Here is a 17,158-nt window from a genome sequence, read left to right as displayed (position 1 = left end):
CCCCATAACCATGCCATTCTATAATCTGTCCTACTTCACTGAATGAGCCAGCAAGGATGTCTTTGTGCATATATGGCTCATGGCATGCTTATGAATGCAGTTATGCAGTTGCAGTACATTGTGACATGTAGTTTGTGTCACTTGCAATTTGTCTCTAAGAATTTATATCCAATTTCATTTAATTTTTATCAGTCCATGCATACTTGATCAATGTGTTTTGATAAACTTTATTTTGATTGGCTGCAGGTTTTGCTAATGTTTTAATCTACTGTTACACAAGATGTTTTTGGTCAGTGCATTAATAATTGCTCAAATGTTCTATTTTGTTTTCAACACCACTTCTCTCTTTGCACAATTTTTTCATAGGTTCATAGTAGACATGAGTATAAGGAGATGAGGTGCATGGCAAATAGAGAGGTGGCAAAGGCTAAGGATAAGGCATATGAAGAGTTGCATGAAAGGTTGGACATTAAGGAGGGAGAAAAGGACCTATACCGATTGGCTAGACAGAGGGACCGAGCTAGGAAAGATGTGCAGCAGGTAAAGGTGATAAAGGATAATGAGGGAAACGTACCCACAAGTGAGAAGACTGTGTTGAGGAGATGGAAAGAGTACTTTGATGGGTTGATGAATGAAGAGAATGAGATGGAGAGAAGGTTGGATGATGTGGGGATAGTGAATCATGAAGTACAATGGATTAGCAAGGAGGAAGTAAGGATAGCTTTGAAGAGGATGAAGAATGTAAAGGCTGTTGGTCCAAATGACATACCTGTGGAAGCATGGAGGGGTTTAGGTGAAATGGCAGTGGAGTTTTTAACCAGATTGTTTAATGAAATCTTGGAAAGTGAGAGGATGTCTGAGGAATGGAGAAAAAGTATTTTGATACCGATTTTTAAGAATAAGGGTGATGTGCAGAGCTGTAGTAACTACAGAGAGATTAAACTGATCAGTCACAGCATGAAGTTATGGGAAAGAGTAGCGGAAGCTAGGTTAAAAAGGGCGGTGATGATTAGTGATTAGCAGTATGGTTTCATGCCGGGAAAGAGCACTGCAGATGTGATGTTTGCTCTCAGAGTTTTGATGGAGAAGTACAGAGAAGGTCAGAAGGAGTTGCATTGTGTTTTTGTAGACTTAGAGAAAGCATATGGCATGGTGCCTAGAGAGGGGTCGTAGTATTGTATGACGAAGTCAGGAGTATCACAGAAGTATGTAAGAGTGGTACAGGACATGTACGAGGGTAGTGTGACAGCGGTGAGGTCTGCGCTGGGAGTGATGGATGCGTTTAAGGTGGAGGTGGGATTACATCAAGGATCAGCTCTGAACCCTTTCTTATTTGCAATGGTGATGGACAGGTTGGCAGATGAGATCAGACAAGTGTCCCCGTGGACTATGATGTTTGCAGATGACATTGTGATCTGTAGTGATTGTAGGGAACAGGTGGAGGAGACCCTGGAGAGGTGGAGATATGCTCTAGAGAGGAAAGGAATGAAGGTCAGCAGGACTAAGACAGAATTTATTTGTGTGAATGAGAGGGAGGATAGAGGAGTGGTGAGGATGCAGGGAGTAGAGGTGGGGAAGGTGGATGAGTTTAAGTACTTGGGATCAACAGTTCAGAGTAATGGTGAATGTGGAAGAGAGGTGAAGAAGAGAGTACAGGCAGGGTGGAATGGGTGGAGAAGAGTGTCAAGAGTGATTTGTGACAGACGGGTATCCGTAAGAGTGAAAGGGAAGGTCTACAAGAGTGTAGTGAGACCAGCTATGTTATATGGGTTGGAGACAGTGGCATTGACAAAAAGGCAGGAGTCAGAGCTGGATGTGGCAGAGTTAAAGATGTTAAGATTTGCAATCGGTGTGACTAGGATGGATAGGATTAGGAATCGGTATATTAGAGGGTCAGCTCATGTTGGACAGTTTGGAGACAAAGCAAGAGAGACGAGATTGCGTTGGTTTGGACATGTGCTGAGGAGGGATGATGGGTATATTGGGAAAAAGATGCTAAGGATGGAGCTGCCAGGTAAGAGGAATAGAGGAAGGCCTAAGATACGGTTTATGGACGTGGTGAGAGAGGACATGCAGGCGGTTGGTGTGACAGAGCAAGATGCAGAGGATAGGAAGAAATGGAAAGAGATGATCCGCTGTGGCGACCCCTAATGGGAAAAGCCGAAAGAGAATGATGATGATGATGATGATGATTTAATTTCTCCAAATCTTTTGGGTTTCTGATACCATGACAGGAATGGACCCCATTCCTAAGTCAAAGTACGATTAAAGTTCATGAAATTAGTATTGTTTCAAGCTTTCATGTCTGCCGGAACCCCTGATTTATTCTTGCCCCTTTGCCTCAGTGATATTTTCAAAGAAGCCAACCAGGTTAAGTAGGCAGGACTTGCCCTTAATGAATCCGAACTAGCTTGGGTCAAACGTCTATAGGTCACCCATACCCCAACTTGTAAGTTCCGTTATCATCCTTTTCTATAACCTGACATATGAGGGTGCTCAGGAATATTGTTCTTTAATTACCCAGGTCCACTGTTGCCTCACCTTTGTGCAAGGGAATACCAGCTGCTGTCCATTCATCTGACACAAAGCCTGTTTTGAGGCTAATGTTGAACAGTAGGGGTCTGGCAGTTCATATTTCAAACTAGCCAATAGTACGTTATAGTAATGGTACGTTATCTGGACCCATTGACGTAATGTCCTTGGCCTTATATAACACCTTGTGAACTTATTCTTGGGAAATTTGAGGAGGGGGTAGATGTAGGCATGTGATCTGAGAATGTCAGAGGAGAGGTGGGGGGGGGTGAAGTTTCAGCTGAATTTGTTTTCTTGTAGATTTATGTCTTCTTTGAGTATGTGACATCAGTTACTACTGGCTTTGTTCAGTACTGAGCATTATTTCTGAAATTTACAACATAAAGAAGGTCTTGTAATTATTTTTCACCTGGGTAGCTCCTTTTACCTCATATCTGTTTTTTGTTGATTTGATCAGGATTCAGAGTTCCTTGTTTAGTTTAGCAAGAGTGTTTTTGGCTATCTGAGAGTTAGATTTATTTTGCATGCAATTATTTTTTTTCTTTTATTATAATTGTTTATTTTATGGTTCCACCACAGGGATTTATTTTCGAATTTTACTTTGCATTTACTTCTGAGAGGGATATGCATCTATGCAATGATTTACACGTGCACAGAACTTGACGGTAAAGGATTCTGAGTAAGCTATGTTTTTATTTGTATTTGCCTTTTTCCCATTTCTTATTTCATGTTTCTTTTCCTATAATGCCCATACCTCTCAACATCTTAGTACAGGGAATCTGAACAAGGCCTAAAATTATGGGGAACAATGGCCCAAAATAGGGACATATGTTAAATATTGTTCTTATAAACTTAGAAAGTTACTAGAATAGCAGGTTTTGTGTTACCAATGATTTTCTGAAGGATATGAAGTCTGAAAAAAAACATTTATCTCCTTATTTAGTGAGTTTAGTCCTCAATGATTTGCCAGAAAACCAGAAATTTTATGAGGAATAAACCAAAACTATGAAGCAAAATCTGAATATTCTGTGAAAAAACAGTCAAGAGGTCTGGTAACACCTATACCACAATGTTTTTTGAGTGTGTTTATTATACCACTTGCTAGTCACATTTATACAAGTTTTCATTTTTATGTTTATTTTACATAGTGTTTGCTTGAACTTTCTTATAGGTTTCTGTTATATTATTCCCTGATATGTTGTTGCCAAGAACCTCTAATTAACACTTTCCTTATTATTTTAAAGTTCACTTTGCAACATGCAGTTTAAAAGACGATACATATAACTATATGAGAAATCAATAAGGGAGGACCCATTGTTGTATATGCACTGTTATAATTAGACATGTTAAGATGCAGTACATTAAATCAATGATTATGTCTTTTCAGGCTTGTTGGCTGTTGGTGAAGCACCCACCAAGAGGAGAAAACGCTGAGAGAAGAAGGGAGCCACTTTTGAGATTTTAAGTATTTTTTCTCTGTTTATTTGCTAAGTTTTTCTGCATAGTTGCCTAGTTTGAGCATTGTCTGACTTGTTAAACTTGATTTCTGCATTAGTAGCTGTATTTAGAGCACAACCAAAAAGCTGTTTACTGAATTTCCTGTTTGCACTTAATTTTAAAATCGTTTTTTCTCAAAACTTGAATATTTTCTGTCTTTGACCTAGCACTCTTGTGTGGGGTCATTTACTGCACTGTTATAACTTGATATTACTTGTGAACCTCTGCTATCTCTGAAAAAAAACAAAAAAAAATCTTGCTTTTTTCCCACTTTTCTGAGATTTAAAAAAGTTCAGTTACAGGCTTGCTGTTCCTGAACTGTTTGAAAGTTTCTGTGAGGCCATTTTTGCTTGGGCTAAAGGAAAGTCTCTCTGTTGATCAGTGGCAGTGAAAAACATTGAGCAGCTCCCCTGCCCCCCGTGTGAGTGGTTACTGACTTGAAACTGTAGTTTTATTGGCCATATTGGGTCAATTCCTGGCTCTTTCCAGCCCCTGCTATTAAGCACGCTTTAGCGTGCTTTAGCGCGATTTAGCGCGGAGTTGCCACTAGAGCAGCATCGGGCAGCGTCGGTTTAACAAGGTTAAACTTTTTCTGGCTCCATAAAGTCTGTTCTTCATTTTTTCCCTTAGAACTGCTCTACTAGTAATCTAAACAGTATATCCCTTAACTAACAAGCGCAGCACTTGTTCCTAAAAAGCTTTTTTTTTTTTTTTCTCCAAAAAAAAAAAAAAAAAAAAAAAGCTCAGCACTTGTCTTAAAAGCGTCTTCTTTTCAGGCTTAGCACTTCTGTATTATACAAAGTCCCTCACTAGTGAACCTCCCCCCCAGGAGTACCCACTTCCTTACTAAGTCCTCTCTCATTCAGTTACACCCCAAACTTCTTAATTTCTCTAGCATGTCGAAGGGCCAGATGCTGGTGTCCTCTCCTGTCCAGTTGATGAATCTGGGAATATTGAGGCAATGTTACAATTGCCTCATGTACACAGGCAACCCTCTCCTCCTTCCACATAACACAAATACTTGCGAGAGTTGCAGCTATTTAGCCAAACTGGAGGCTGAGCTCTCTCAACTCAGGACTGGCAAGACCAGATAAGAGAAGGCAACTACACACACCACAAAACCAGTCTCACATAAAGCTATCACAACAATGAATCAAACACATAAACACACAAAGACATACTCGGAGGCTCTGAGCAAAAATGTACCTAAACAGCAGAGGCCTCCAAAGCAGACACCCAAGCAACCGCCACCTCATGACACACCACAGGCAACACATAAAACACAAAATCAGTGTGCAAAGCAGTCACAGCCCTTAAGGCCAAATACAACACCAAACATACTTGTCATAGGTGACTTCATAGTCAGACACACTGACGTCCCACTCACCAGGCTGAACAAGGAGAGGGTCACAGTAAGCTGCCTATCGGGTGCTAGAATCCGTCACATAACACAAGCACTCGGGTCACTCCACAGCAAGTACAAATATGACACAGTCATTGTCCATGCTGGTGTGAACAACCTGAGACGTACCTCCCTGGACTACATGAAAAGAGACATAGAGGAGCTCTCTGATTATGTAGCCCAGGCAGGTATGGCCCTGACCCTGAGCAGCATCCTTCCTTCACCAAGAATGATGCCACAACATAGAGACAAGATGATCAGCTTTAACAATTGGCTTAATTTCTGGTGTCATTCTAAGGGGATCCAGTGTCTGTCTGCCTGGGATGACATGCTTGACAAGCCACGCTGCTTCACAAGGGATGGCTTGCAACTGTCACCCCTGGGATTCCGGATATTGGCTAAGGCTCTTGCCACTCCCATAGTGCCTTTTTTAGGCAAGGCTCAAATTTTAAACCTACCACCCTAGAAAACAAAAATGGGAAGAAACTAAGGGTAATGCTGCTCAATGCCAGAAGTCTAAATCTCAAAATGCACGCACTCGAGGCCCTTCTCAGTATGGAGAACATCGATGTTTGTGCTGTGACTGAAACCTGGTTCAAGGCTCCTGAGAGCACCCCGGCACTATCAAGTTTTACCTCATATCATGCGTTCCGGCCCCAAAACCCGGACCACACCACAAAAGGAGGGGGTGTATCCATATTCATCAAGGATACCCACACCTCCAGGTTGGTGGCAACGCACGAAGCATTGGAAACCATCCAGGTGCAATTAACCATAGGCAAAACTGCTCTACAATTTGTAGCATGCTACAGGCCACCCTCTCAAACTCAGAAACCCCACACAGCCTTCCTGAAGACACTGGAGGGTATAAATGTATCTCCAAACACCATTATATTGGGTGACTTCAACTACCCGAATATAGACTGGGAACATTACTCAAGCCCAAACTTTCTAGCCCAAAGGTTCCTGGAGTTCATAAATTCAAATGCCATGGAACAACTAGTCACCGTTCCCACAAGAGGAGAAAATATACTAGATCTCATCATCACAAACATGGGGACAAAATGCTCCACACCAGAAGTATATCCCTCATTAGTGAGATCAGATCATAAACTAATCTAACTGGATATCCACATCCCGCCCCCACCCCAAACAAAAAAGACCACAGTGAAGAACTTCTCTAAAGCAAACTTCACACTACTCAAGACTGGTGTGGTATCCTTCAAGGCCCCCGAGCCAGTGGAAACCACAACCCAAGCTGTGGAAGCCCTTACAAATGCCTTCTACGAACACCTCCAGGACTGCATGGATCAGGCAATCCCTAATAAAACCAAGACTCTTTCCACCAAGGGCAAACGTCCAGTCTGGTGGACCCCAGCCATAAATAAACTTTACAATAAGAGGAGAAAGCTGTTACATGATAGAGCAAAATCCATAAAAGAGAAGACACCTTTGATCATTATTAGTAAAAAAATACTAGCACTCATAAAATCATCCAAGGCCAACTTTGAGAGAAAAATTGCCATAGATTCAAAAGACAATCATAAGGCCTTCTTCAGCTATGTTAGAAACCTGGGTGGAAACTCCCAGATATGCTCAGAATTAGTCCAAAATGATACAAAAATCACTGAACCCACAGACACTGCCAACATACTGGCAGACAGGTTCAGTGCAAACTTCACCCCCCTCTCCCCCCCAAAAGGAGAGATAACTATCCCAGCGGAGTGCAGCCTCCCAGACATCTCCAATGCGCAGGTGAAAGCTGCTCTCTCTAAAGCTAAAAACACAGCATCAGTGGGACTGGATGGTGTCCCCGGCTGTGTGCTACATGAACTCAATGAGGAACTAAACCCGCACATAAGGCAGCTGTTTAATCTTAGCCTTACCACAGGATACATGCCCAAGGAGTGGCGTACGGCAACTGTGGTCCCAATCCACAAAGGCGGTGCCTCTACGGACCCTGGTAATTACCGCCCCATAAGCTTAACAAGCCTGGTCTGCAAAGCTATGGAGAGGATCATAATGGAACTCATAAACAAAGACATAGGGGACTTGCAGACATTGGACCTGACCCAGTTTGGCTTTGTCAAGGGCAGATCATGCCTTCTGAACTTGGTCGACTTCTTCGAAACAGTCACCAAGGCCATTGATGAGGGAAAGGCAGTCCATACAGCCTACCTTGACCTTGCAAAAGCTTTCGATACAATACTCCACTCGGGTATTATAGAGAAACTTACCAGCTTAAATGTAAACCCATATGTCACAAGATGGGTTGCAAACTGGCTAAAGGACAGAACCCACAGGGTTAGAGTAGCTGGCGCCATGTCAGACTCCAAGCCAGTCACAAGTGGTGTCCCACAGGGCTCAGTCCTTGGACCCCTGTTGTTCGGCATCTACTTCTCAGAAGTACAGGCTAACATAGGAGGACTATGGCTGACAAAGTTTGCAGATGACTGCAAACTGGGAGCCATAGTGGAAAGTACATCGGACACAGATATCCTTCAGAGGGGTCTCACGGAAACTGATAGCTGGTGCCAGAGCCATGGCCTGAAGATAAATGCCAAAAAATGTATAGTCATACCTTTCGGGAAAAACAAGGTAACCCCAAGCTACCATATAGGTGGCAATCCACTAAGCACAGAAGAGGTTACAAGGAACCTAGGGACCCAGGTTGACAGTGGCCTTTCTTTTAACACTCACATTGCTAAAGTGGTTAGAAAAACCTTCTACATTGCCCACCTGATCATGAAGGGATTCACATCCAGATCAAGTGAGGTTATTGTTCCCCTGTACTTTTCACTTATCAGACCAATGATCGAGTACAATGCCCCATTTGGGATGTATCTCACCCGACACCTGCAGCAATTGGAGAGACCCCAAAAGTTCCTCACCAAAAGGATAAAGGGACTCCAAAATCTGTCATATGCTGCCAGACTGAAGAAACTCCAGCTCTATTCAATCGCATACCGTCTGCTCAGAGGTGACCTGTACCTGACATACAAGGCCATGTCCAACCCGGAATTAATGGGCATGCTCCACCTCAAAAAATCCAAATCTACCAGATCCACTAGAGCAAGCGACTTAAACCTTAGCACGGATATAAATAGGACATGCTGGAGGGATAGATTTATCACCCAGAGACTCCCTATGTTGTGGAATAAAATCCCGGTCCATGTGTGGCAGAGCACCTCGCTGGCTCTGTTCAAGAGAAATCTTGACCGGTGGATGGGAGATCGTAGGTTTACCCCGGGAATCATCTCTGTGTCACTGCTGGACAGAGGCACAACAAACTAATGGGCACAGTATTTATTAACATAAGGGGTGGCGTAAGCCACAGAAACTCTGGGCTAGGCTTATAAATGCCTTAGGGCAGACAGCCTAGTATAAACCTATGAACCTATGTTCTGCAAAGATTATAGAAGTCAAAAAGTAGGCCATCCTATTCTTCCAGATATCCAGAGGATTCACTATAAAACAACTTATAGTAATTATCACTGCCTGCATTTTGCAGAACTGAAGACATTTTGAACTATTTAAGTAGTAACAAAGCACATGTAACTACTTTTAATGTAAAACTTGTTTAGCTCCCAAGGAGTTGACTTCAGATTTTTATTTTCTGTAAACATACAGCTTGCAGTTAGACATCTATCAGGAAGGGGGCACTGTTTCACCACGAAGAAACAGTTGTGAGCCACAAACTCCATCTGTTTCATGTGCTGATTTTTAATTCAGTATTCTGCTTAAAAGCTTATTGTAGCTTAAAGGAAGGGATTCAGCAACACCTTGATTTGAAGGCTGATCAGCATTAATAAATGTAGATCTGTATAATGCATCTTTGGGCAGTGGGGCTAACCCATTTGACAAACTGTAAATAAAATACATATATAAATGCTTAAAATAAACTGCAGATGAAGTTGTGCAAACCGAATAAGAGTTGTGTTAGATATTCCTTCAAACAGTCTGCAGAGTGAGGTCAGAAAGTTAACCCTCACAGTCCAGCCTACTGTACAATGAAGCACAGAAGTCATGAGCAGTGTACTCAAAGACTTGAGTTTGAATCCTGCCAAGCCTCCATTTGTTCTGCATACAACACATGAAGACACAAATATGACAACACTAATACTTTTTGTGAGGCCATCACAGATTCAACACTGGAGAAATATTGTTACACGTACCATTCTTCTGTAGTCTGAAATGTGGAGTTGGCTTTGTTGAACAACCCTCGTTGGCCTAATAAAAGATGAAACATTGCCTCTTTTTTTGCGTTTTGGGTACTTCTCCAGGATGATATATGTGTTTTGTTCATTTTATCATGCAGTAAAAGGAAATCATAAAATCATTTTAACTATCTCCCAAGCAGAAAATAGAAATTTACACTGCAGTCAGGTTAACCTCTGTCTAAATACATGATATTCTACATTGTTTTCTGAACCTCTTTGTGCTACATAATTCATTCACAGATCAGCTGAAAAAGGTTACCTCCTTCCCCTTACCCCATACCTCCCTTCCCCTTACCCCATACCTCCTTCCCATTACCCCATACTGCAAAAATATGGATGATTGTTAATGACAAAAACAGCATAAAAACAGACTCTGCAGTTCCTTTCTAAACAGAACTTGGGGAAGCATCCCACTATAACTGCAGTTCCAAAGTCTAACACTTATAGTAGTTTTAGCTGGACACATCACGCATTAATTTTTGACTATTAGTTCATAGCTGTATACTAGGCTAACGACCACTAGGGCCCTTATAAGCCTAGTTGTGTAACCTAAAGGTGACCCACAAATATTTATATTTGATACCTTACTTGGATAGAAGGAAGTTTCTCTGTTCACCTGTGAGAGATGGGAGCTTTGAGCAACCTATCTGTCCTTGGAGGAGTGGTTTTAGCCCAGAAATTAGTAGTTTATTGGCCATTTTGGCTAATTTCTCTCTCTTTCATTTCCCTGCTATAAAAACTGCATTAGCATGATTTTGCACGCCGATTAGCTAGGTTCACAGATAGCCTACTACCTATCTGCCCAAGGGCAATTAGAAGCATAGCTACAGTGTGTTGGCTTTCCCCACACCATTGATGAAGTAACTGAGCCTCTGTCAAGCATAGCCAATGAAGCAATTCTAGGCAGAGTTGCTGGAAGCTGTTGAAGACTGGGGTTGTGGAGGGTGATAGGGGCACTTAGTGATCTAAAGAGGACATGTTAATGTGACAATTCAACACCATTCAATTCCCCCAAAAGGTCTCACAGCTATCAAACTGGACAGGCTCCCCCACCCCCTGGCTGTATGGTTCTGGGAAACATGATCCCAGGGGTGTACAGTCCGTTACCCATTCACACAACAAGGTTTCCCTTGAAGTGTGTCAGTGAGGGGCTATGCCTAATGTAGTTAGGAATGTAATGTATTGTCTCACAGTACATTTGTTATATGTTGTTATTTCAACAGTATGTGAAGCTCAGTGAGTTTGGGGGCCTCCGCCCTTTGCTTAGCCTAGCTTACACATAGAAATCATCTAAATAGGAAATAAGGCGAAAGCAACGTTAATGTCAACAGTGTAATGGTTACAACATCCACATAGTATCTGTGCAATCGAGGTTACAATCCCAATAAAGGCAGGGATGTTTATCATGTGCAAAAGTATACCTTAACCACAGCTTGCATATATAGGTAGTAATCGTCTGTATAATAAACATTCGAAACACCCATATAAACCCATGTGTGCTGGACAGCACAGTCAACAGAGAATGTAATGTTATGTCAGCAAATAGTGAGATGTTACTTCACTGACATGTATATATCCTCAGTAGTTAGCAGATGTGGCCATGTTTGTGTGCACAGGTTATACGTTACAAAGTTTGTTTAACTGTGTTTAACTGCTGCTATAATGTCACACAAATAATTTTAAACATGCTTACAACTGCTTAAATGAGCCGTATTCTGCAGTAAAAACATTTGTAAAGCATCGGAGGTATCGAAACCTGGACCATGCACACTATAGTCATGGAACTTACCACTAAGCCATCCGAGGTGTATACATGTTTCATGGTCTTAAGCCTACACCTTATACCATATGCATTTCACTGTAATGATAACAAATGGGACAGTCACTTTGTGTACATATGTACAGTACATTGAAATGTACTGTAGTTTGTGAACCAACACATTCCAGTCTACATATGTATTACTGTTACAAACTAATACAAAATATATATATATATACACACGTCAGTGATGTCTGCACACACACACACACACACACATATATATATATATATATATATATATATATTATACAATTACATCAATAGCCATATATATATATGAACATCTATGAACACACTTTGTGACACAGAAGCACTCCAAAGAAATTGGAGTGTACACAAAGCACATGCAGCTCTGGTATTATAACTATTAATATTACCCTAATTCACCATAGAAGGGGGGGTTGTTGTGTATGTGAAGACTGGGGTGGGGGAGGAATGATGAGTAATGCAATCATGCATCAAGGAGGGCCTGGGTCGGATGTCCAATACGTGAACTGGAGGGGTATACATGGAGTGTGGGGACAATGTAAAAAGGACACAAAACAAGAACCATTCTCATCCCCAATACACCCTGTCAGGTCACATTGCAACACCTAATTTCACAAACATATGAGCATTAATATGTATCATACATATGTACACCAACTGACTGTCACATTTGTTTTCAGTAGTGAGGAATGCCTGTAGTAAAATGTATATTCTAAACACCATAACATTTGTACATATCTCAGATGCCTTAGTGGTAAAGTCAGTGACTGTGGTGTTCATGGTCCCGGGTTCAAGACCTGCAAGGGCTATTAAGTTATTTTGAGGGCCAGAATAAGGGGTGCTGGATGCAGGTGGATTAAAGCACTCTTAAGCAGTTGTAATTGGATTTCCATGGGTTTGAGTGACAGTAAGTGGCGCTGAAACATGGTAAACAGAGAAGCGCTTCACAGGTTTAACCTTTGCTTAATGTCATGCAGACTATGGGCAAACCTGCTTACAACCGCGTAAATGTGTCTACCAATGCCTACTCCAAGATATAAAATAATAACACCTTCCAGGAGTAGAACCCTCAACTATGTACTCCATCCTCAGAGTAAACTAACACTAAGCTACCTGGGATGTACCTATCACAGCGGTGTATGCAGACAGGTTAAAACACAAAAGGGAGGAATGTGTTGAAATAGGACAACCCGCAATGTACCCAATTAAATATATATATATATATATATATATATATATATATATATATATATACTGAAATAAAAAAGACCACAGTAAAGAACTTCTCAAAAGCCGACTTCACACTTCTAAAGACTAGTGTGGTCTCCTTTAAGGCCCCCGAGCCATGGAAAACAGTACTCAAGCCGCTGAATCACTTACAAATGCCTTCTACCAGCACCTGCAGGACTGCATGGATAAGGCAATCCCAAGCAAAACAAAGACTCTTTGTACCAAAGGCAAGCATCCAGTCTGGTGGACCCCAGCCATAAACAAACTCTACAACAAAAGGAGGAAGCTACTACAAGATAGAGCAAAATCCTTAAAAGGTAAGACACCCTTGATCACTATAAGTAAAAACTAAGAGCTCTCATAAAATCATCCAAAGCAAATTTGAGAGAAAAATAGCTAAAGACTCAAAAGACAATCATAAGGCCTTCTTTAGCTATGTTAGAAACCTGGGAGGAAACTCCCAGATATGCTCAGAGCTAGTTCAAAATGATGTGAAGATTACTGATCCTACAGACATTGCCAACATACTGGCTGACAGGTTCAGTGCAAACTTCTCCCCTCCCCAAAAGGAGAGATATCTATACCAAACGACTGCAGCCCCCAAACATCTCCAGCCCAAGTGAGAACTGCTCTCTCCAAAGCAAAAACACAGCATCCATGGGACCTGATGGTGTCCCGGCTGTGTGCTCCATGAACTCAATGAGGAATTAAACCCACAGCTAGGACAGCTGTTTAATCAAAGTCTTACCTCTGGATACGCACCCAGGAGTGGCGCACTGCAACTGTGGTACCACTTCACAAAGGCGGTGCCTCCACCGACCCTGGAAATTACCGCCCATTAGCTTGACAAGCCTTATCTGCAAAGCCATGGAGAGGATCATAATGGACCTCATAAATAAAGACATAGGGAATTTGCAGACTTTGGATCCAACCCAGTTTGGCTTTGTCAAAGGCAGATCATGCCTTTTAAACTTGGTTGACTTTTGAAACAGTCACCAAAGCCATTGATGAGGAAAGGCAGTCCATACAGCCTACCTCGATCTGGCTAAGGCCTTCGATACAATACCCCATTCGGGTATCATTGAAAAACTCATCAGCTTAAATGTCAACCCATACATCACAAGATGGGTTGCAAACTGGCTGAGTGACAGAACCCACAGGGTCAGAGCTGCTGGCGCCATGTCAGACTCAAAGCCTGTCACAAGTGGTGTCCCACAGGGCTCAGTCCTGGGCCCACTCTTGTTTGGCATCTACTTTTCCAAGTACAAGCAAACACAGGAGGGTTATGGCTGACAAAGTTTGCAGATGACTGCAAACTGAAGCCATAGTAGAAAACACATCTGACACAGATATCCTTCAGAAGGGTCTCACAGAAACGGATAACTGGTGCCAGAGCCACGGCCTAAAGTTAAATGCCAAAAATGCATAGTCATACCCTTCGGAAAAACAAGGTTACCCCTAGCTACCAAATAGGTGGCAATCCACTGAGCACAGAAGAAGTTATCAGGGACCTGGGGACCCAGGTTGATAGTAGTCTGTCATTCGACACCCATGTAGCTAAAGTAGTTAGGAAGACCTTCTACATTGCCCACCTTATCATGAAGGGATTCTCATCTAGATCAAGGGAGGTCATAGTCTCCCTTTACTCATCACTCATCAGACCAATGATTGAGTACAATGCCCCATTCGAATGTATCTGACCCGACACTTGCAGCAGCTGGAGAGGCCACAAAAGTTCCTCACCAAAAGGATAAAGGGTCTCAAAATCTGTCCTATGCTGCCCGACTGAAAGAACTCCAGCTCTATTCAGTCGCACCGCTTGCTCAGAGGTGACCTTTGCCTAACATACAAGGCCATGTCAAACCCAGATTTGATGAATATGCTTCACCTCAAAAATCTAGATCCATCAGAGCCACAAGGGCGGGAGACTTAAACCTTGACACGGCTATTAATAGGACGTGCTGGAGGGATAGATTCATCACCCAAAGACTCCCTATGCTGTGGAACAAAATCCCGGTACATGTGAGGCAGAGCACCTCGCTGGCCTTGTTCAAGAGAAATCTTGACCAATGGATGGGAGATCGCAGATATACCCCAGGGATTACCTCAGTGTCACTGCTCGACAGAGGCACAGAAAAATAATGGGTATAGTTCCCCATACTAAAGGGGTGGCCTAAGCCACAAAACGATGGGCTAGGCTTGTAAATGCCCTCGGGCAGATAGCCTAGTATGAACCTATGAACCTATGAACCTATGAACCTATATATATATATCTATAGAGAGAGAGAGAGAGATACATACAGACATGTTGATATATACAGGTCGACATATATATGTAGGAATATAGATAGGTTAACAACATCTACACATCTATGGAGGTACATATAAACGTATGCAATAATATATATATATATATATATATACATACACACACATATATACATATATATATATATATATATATATATATATATATATATATATATATATATATTATACATACACACACACACAAACACACACACACACACACACACACACATACATGTCTGTAGACAGTATCCAAATTGGTCATATCTGAGTATAACAAGGACCATAGCAATCACACATTCCACTCCCCCCAAACAATATGAACATAACATATGAAGAGTATATGCCAATACACTATTACAAATATGTTCTATGGGCAGAGTCTCCAGCACAACTGCAATGACTGCAAATATCCATGACAGAAATACACAGACAGCTTTCATTTTGCAAAACTTTATTACATTCCGATGTATTGCCAAAAGGATTCAAGGACTAACAGTACCTGCATGATATACAGGGAGCATTTAATAGTGCCTTAATGAATCAGCCTGCAATTACCATAGTATTAGTCCACTAAGGGATAGGTGTTCACATAAGGAAAGAACACCCACACACATACTGACATTGTATAAAAGGGGTTCCTACACACCTGCATATGCTATGTACACCCACCAACATCTACCCCTACAACCAAAATAATTACATCAATACATACTGTCATACCATAACCAATTATTCAACTACTGTACAACATCTGCTGAAACCTTAACATACCTGGACACAGACACACTAACATGGCCCTAAGTGAAATAGTTGCCATTATACAATTGAACAGCTGCTGATGTAACAGGGTTTGTATGAACTAATCCCGTTTCATCGGGTTGAAAGGTTCGTACACCAGGAAGTGTTACCGAGTACTGATTATCAGCACAGTATGATACACAGTAACATCAAACTAAATATGTCTGGTAGGCACACTGTAAACCCCCTAACATTATATGCATAGCCATGCAGCCTTGAGCTGGTCAAACAACCTGGCCAGACTGAAGCATATACAGAAGTATTAGGTACAGACAAACCCTGCACAAGTAGCAATGTTCAGAAATATAACAGCAGTACTCACATTTAGACCAACTCCTCTAGGCATTACACACAATATATTACTGTTCGTCTCCATACACCTGTTGCAATAGATTCCAAACAACACTTCCACGCTGTCTTCCTCACAAATAAAGGGACAATGCCCAAGTGGAGTACTCATTTATACTCCACTGTTGCCATGGTATTGGCTAAGGCAGTAGCAGTGCAGCTGATATGCATGTAATTAGCTACTTAGGAACACCAATTGGCCATCGGGATAGCACATGTTACTGATTTGTAACTATAAAAGGTTGCCTTGTCACACATTTAAACCATCAGTATCTACCTGTAGGACAGTACAAAACACTGACAGACTAACTGAAAATGAGTATTATACTAGTCAATAACACCTCCGATTACTAAGAAGTTATGTATAACATGTAGTATGTCTGTGTATGTAGTACCGGTACTGTAAGAATTACAGTGTAATCAATGCATATAGTGGAAATAGCTATCTTGTAGTGATGTATTGCTGAGCAGTAGTAATGCTTGTAGTATTCTATGTGTGTACTGCTGTAGGTCACACGGCAAACTCCGCATACACCACAAGGGATAGTATGGGCTTGGAACCCACCAATTCGCTTCCAGCCACTGTCAGTGTCAGGATTGGTCCAACAAGTACATGCTATAACAGGGGATAGTATATGTTGATATATTGTAACAGTTGACATATGGATGGGTGTATAAGTAAGATGAACATGTTAAAGGTGGGCGTACCATGCAAATATGGTGTGCATTTTGGGATATTGTGCCAATAACTGTGTAATGTACAGTATTCTAGGCAGATCTGTATTTTATTCTACATAGCAGTTCTGTTATGTTATGCAAACAGTAGTTATGTCTACTGGCAATTACAATACTCAATGAAGGGTACATAGCATTAGTATTCATCTGACAGTTTAGCAGTATGATAGCAAAGATAATTGGAAGAGCTAGGTACCTATCCATACACATAACACATGTAATATCCACCTCTCTAGTATCGTTTATTTATTTATTTATTTTACATTTGTTGAC

General features: G+C 41.5%; 1 protein-coding gene across 1 annotated transcript in view; it reads right to left on the bottom strand.

Moving 5' to 3' along the window:
* The window catches only part of FLRT2 (fibronectin leucine rich transmembrane protein 2), a 308,451-nt gene that overhangs the window by 60,159 nt on the left and 231,134 nt on the right, over nucleotides 1-17,158 (bottom strand). The gene's annotated exons all lie outside the window — the stretch shown is intronic.

This window comes from Protopterus annectens, chromosome 6.part0 (assembly GCF_019279795.1).
Source record: "Protopterus annectens isolate FY-2018-M chromosome 6.part0, PAN1.0, whole genome shotgun sequence".
NCBI lineage: Eukaryota > Metazoa > Chordata > Ceratodontiformes > Protopteridae > Protopterus > Protopterus annectens.
This window is presented reverse-complemented; position numbering and strand designations above follow the sequence as displayed.